The sequence below is a fragment of the Agrilus planipennis genome, unplaced genomic scaffold (assembly GCF_000699045.2).
Source record: "Agrilus planipennis isolate EAB-ADULT unplaced genomic scaffold, Apla_2.0 scaffold7, whole genome shotgun sequence".
Taxonomy (NCBI): Eukaryota; Metazoa; Arthropoda; class Insecta; order Coleoptera; family Buprestidae; genus Agrilus; species Agrilus planipennis.
In genome coordinates, this window is record NW_020439340.1 from 2,398,837 (window position 1) to 2,404,270 (window position 5,434).

At 35.5% G+C, this 5,434-nt stretch overlaps 1 protein-coding gene across 1 annotated transcript in view; it reads left to right on the plus strand.

Annotated features, from left to right (window-relative positions):
* LOC108741818 (probable G-protein coupled receptor Mth-like 1) overlaps positions 1-5,434 on the plus strand; it is a 55,629-nt gene that overhangs the window by 3,879 nt on the left and 46,316 nt on the right. The window lies entirely within an intron of this gene.

A 5,434-nucleotide genomic window follows, 5' to 3' on the forward strand; every position in this document is an offset into this window, starting at 1 on the left:
ATCCGTAAAATGATTTCCTCGGTAACAACGTTTGCCAGGCTTCCTGGTCGCTCCTATCAAAAACGGATCTTTGCCCACGTTTAAATTCGTTGAAGCAAAATCTAACTGTGATCGTAGATGGCGAAATGTCTCCATAAACAGTATCCAACTTTGTTTTCATCTCCTCGCATTTTTTCCCATTCGAAAACAAAAAGCGAGTTACCGAACGATACTGCTCTTTTTCCATCTTAGCGAAAATAACGAAGTAGGTCTCAGTCGAATGGCTGCCAAATCCAAGCTAACCTATCAATCAGCCTGAAATTCGTTTTGGCGTGGTTTGATAGATGACAGCACACGATGACAACACCAATTTCCCTCAGGAACGTTCTCCGTCTTCAAACACGGGTACTTATTGAACCGCCCTCGTACTTGCATGTGATTGTTAATTTTTCAATTTTTTTAATACATTACAAAGTTCGCCTTTGAAATTGCTACTTATCGGTGAAAATTAATCAAAAATAAAAGTCTTCGTGTAATCGATGTATTCGAGCAGATAAATTAACATTAACAGATTTTCCCAGGACCTGGCAGACTTATTAACAAAGTAGGTTGAAAGTTATTAAATTGCGCTGGTACCGTTAAGTTGCATCGGAAGTCTTTTTGATTCGAGAAGTACTTGTACCAACGGTACCGTTACTTCGTTTAATTGAAAAGTATCACGTAAAGAAGTACGATCTTGTACCTACGCTACGCCCATTGGGCACCTGTACAGAACAAATTGAAAGGGAAATTTGGCACATCGACTAACCCAGAAACAGGCGATTGGTCGAAAAATGAGGTTAAACAATAATACTTATAAAAGGTGAAACAAACTAAATGACCTAAAATGCTGTTTAAGCTTGGAATTGGATTAAATGTTGTACTCGTACTGGTTACAGTTACTGATCGAAACCTTAAAGGGGTTTTTCAATCCCTTAGAATGACCAATGCGGTACGTAATTGTGAAAAACACTTTCCATAACCACGAACATATATTCTGAACAAATGAAAATTCTATTTGTTTAAAATAAATCTAACAATTGTTCAAAACTACACGTGTACTCACTTCTTACGCTGTGTGTTGAAATTGCCGGTCATTTGTGCTTTTCATACAATTTATCAGCCGTAATTAAGTTTATCGGTGCATCCTGGACAATTTCACTCGTCCTTTTTCACCGGTTAATGTTCATAATTACCCTCGAAGACGATCGTATGCGTCGAGCGCGCCAGATACCTGCGGTGTGTGTCAATTTTTCCACTTTAATTAGCTGAATATATATCAACGGTCGTCGTCCAATCGGTATTTTAATGAAAACTATAAATCCTCGGACTATACGAATAGCAGACGCTATTAGTTGGGACAAATTTTAATTCACTGCCTACCGTCTACTTTTTTTTTTATAAAACCATCTAAAAGCGTGCTGTCTACTTTCTATATCATTTTGATTCATCGTCTATCATTTTCTTCTGGGTTGCCGCACGCTAAAATCCTGCTTCTGATCGCAATACATCCGTATCTCAATGAAAGTCACTAAGAAGACGGTTAAAAACTGTTTTGAGTTCACTTTTTAGCAACTACCCCAAGTGGAACAAACCATTTACTCATCACCATAAGGTTGTCAGCCCTAAGACTAGTTGGACACGCACTTCCACTCTTTCCTAACGTGAGCTAATGTAACAGTAATTTGATCTAGGTCTACCTCTGCTCCTCCCAACTCCCGTTTCTGGTTGATTGATTTCCATAAAGTTCTCTGTTCTCCTATTCTTTCTAATACCTCTTCATTTCTAATCTTCTTTGTCTACGGTATCCTTATATCATTCGCCTGTAACACCACATTTCGAACGCTTCTAATCTTTTCTTTTCTGTCGCGCCCACTGTCCATGTTTCGCACCCGTACAACGCCGCGCTCCAAACATACACCTTTAACAATCTTTTTCGAATTTCTAAATTAACCGTCCATGAGCATACAAGTGACTTCCTTTTATTGAAGGCGACTAGACTTATCTGACTTCCTAGATACCTAAAATCCACCACTTCTTCTAATTTTTCATCTCCTATATTTATGTTCGCTCTCTCCCTACTTTTTCTTCCCTTGCATATCAATATTTTTGTTTTACTTTTATTTATTTTCATTCAATATTGTCTTGTTAGTACCGCATCAATTTTATTTAAAGCTATTTCTAATTTCTCCTTGCTAGATGCTAATACTGCTATATCATCTGCAAATCTAAGCGTACTAATTTTTTGCCTCTGTATATCTATCCCTACAGTTGTACTGTATTTAATGATGTTGATCGCGTCTTCGATGTATAGATTTAAAAGTAGCAGCGACAGTATGCATCCCTGTCTGACTCCCTTCCTAATATTCACTTTTCTACATTGCAGCCCCAGCTCTATAATTGACTGTTGCTCTCTATACAAACTAAGTATCACTCTTCTATCTTTGTAACTCATCCCTACATTTTTAAGTATATTTAACATCTTTTTCAATCATTTAACAATGTCAAAAGCTTTTTCTAAATCGACAAATCCTATGCACGCATTCTTTCTTTTTTTGTGTATAAAATCCGCTAGTAACTTGTAGCATACAAAGAACAAAATTTCACATGCACCATAACACTTATTGTTACCAGTAAAATTGATCGAATGTTGCCGATGGTCAGTAGTTATTTTCTTTTTCTGAAAAACGGAGTAATTTTCGTAATAATAAGGCCAATTTTTTATGCAAACAGCTTCTAATTAGCGTTTAAAATACGTAATGTTGTAATGAGGCTTCGGTTAATAGCTGATAAATACCTACACTTCGAAACATGGGACAGTTTTATGAATTTCATTTCTTCTTTTTGTTACTAAATATACGTGTAGTAATAGCAATAACATTAAACGCAAATATAAGGCCTTTTTAACGTTTATTTGTAGATATCTATCTTGTGGAAAAAAAAGCTTTTGTCGCATAGCGTACAAGCAATTAAGTGTAAAGCGCAGTAATCATAAATATCAATTTGAGGATTCGGGCCACACACTGAACAAGACTATTAAGGATCATAAAGGCGCGGTAATGTTGTGTTTTTTATGCAGACGGCTGAAAATAACGTGAAGGGTTATTTGTACCGGCAGAGAGAAGTGCGCTGGTGAGACGGCAGGTTTCGGCGCGTTTGCGATACTTTGGATCTTTAGAATGTAATTTTTTTACTTTTTATTATGTCTCAGGCTGCCTGCACTTTGATGATATCAACGAACGCGAAAAGCTATTACATCCCAAGGCCAAGGTGGTTCGAAAATATTTACACCACGGCTAGACATAATCCAGAACCTTTTAGCCTAAAACCTGTCGTTAATTAAAAATTATTTTTCGAGTTAACCTTCATGTTTTACTTTAGACGAGAAAATAAATAAATAATTTCTGATGTTTCACTAACCAAATAATCGAACGCGATGTATCGTTCTAATCCTTTTTGTCAATTACTGTGGGCGAGAAGATTATACACGCGCTAAAGCTATTAACAATGTTGTAACATATTTTAACGCCGGGCGTCATGAATCTTTGTGTTTTTTATTGTGTAAATGACAGAAAAAAATATGCGTAAACTATGTAATAATTATGGTCTGACGCCTTAACGACATCTTTTCTGTTATCATATCAGTGGCTTGTCTCCCTAATGAAAGTACACAAGTTATAACTAATACGTTTCGATAAGCTGTGACCCACTTTTGGTGGATTATTTTCTCACTTTTTCCAATAACAAAAAGTAAAACTAACGGACGTGTGCGAGTTTGACATACAAGCGGATGATTCTGTACTACATAAAGTTTTTATTTTCATGTTTTATTTCCGAAAATATTGATGTTGAATATAACATAACACTTTATGTAGATACTAATGTAGTAAGATAAGGGATTGATCCTTGTCTCATCTTTGGTCATAGACACTACGACACTTTAATTGCGATTTCGACTTTATTTGATGACATCAGCACGCCATAAATCACCGATGAAATCTAAGATTGATAGTAGATTACGACATATTGCCGTAACTGGGTGGTATATCAAACATTTATTTGTTATCAAAAATAGTCAGGCATACATAGCATAGCCGCCAAAGTATTTCTGCATAAGTAGTATACAGGTGATGTTCTACTTACCTACCCTGCTTTTTTGTTCATGATTTGGTTTCAGCATCTATTAATTTTGGTAACGTGGCGGGTAAGAGGATATAACTCTTATTACAAAATTAAAAGTGCTTCCTTTAGAGGAACTTAAAGTTCCTAACAACCAAATAAATCTATAAATATAAAAGGATAAAGTGACTAACTGAAATATCAATGCACATCATAAACTCCTGGATGAAGAGACTTGAAGTTTTGTAGAGATGTTTCTTATATAAAGGAGCATTGAGAAAGGATTATTTAAAATTCAACCCCTAAATGAGTAGAAAGAAAGTTAAATGTTTATGTATCGATCAAGATACGTCTCAAATCGCTGAGTCAGGAATATTAAAATTTTTGACGAAGGTTTCGCGTTAAAGACTAACAGTTTGGGTTGTGGTGGCAATGGTTGGTCAAAAATAATATTTTTTAAGGTACCAATGGCTTCGTATATGGACTATTTTCTTTGAAATTGAGCCATCGGTATTGCCTAGAATATATGGAGGTATAGTAATAGACTGTGGTCCCCAATGATTCAACTTATTAACTGTCTTTGTTCGGATATTTTGTGGCGCGTAGGTGTTATGCATTGTAGCACGTTCATTGTTAGTTAATATCTGCGGTCATTGTGGTAAATGCAAACAAAGAACGAAGCGTCTTCACAATAGTATGAGTATATTACGGACTGTGAGATACATTTAACCGTTTATCTCTCAAGTCGATAGATATATGTCATGCATAATCAAATTCATGACGGAGCTCTTTTCTATATTTTAAAATTTCACAATTGTAGAACACAAGGCATCTATCTATATATTGTCATCATCATTGTCAGTCCTAAAACTGGTCGGATACGTACCTCTATTTTTTCCTATCCTGAGCTAATCTTCGCATTTCCCTAAAACTAGAACAACTCACATCCTTACAGTCTATTTCAATTTGTTTGAATTGTGATCTTCAAATCTGCGCGAAAATAGAAAGAATACACACTAGGCGTGAGCAAGACAGAAACAGTTGGAACAAGCTTGAACGAGTAGAGCTCTCGATGGGCGGTCTTAGAAGATCGGCTAGAACTGTACAGTACTAGACGAAAATGTTTAGCAATTTCTTAAAACAAAACTGTATATAAATTAACAATAGAAAACAAAGCAAAAGTTTTATAGGTGTGTAGAACGTTAAGTTAATTCACTTGTTATTATTTTTGGCTAAATATGCTTTTAAATAAAGCATATTCTTAAATTTTAACGAGGCAGTTTAAATAATTTTGCAA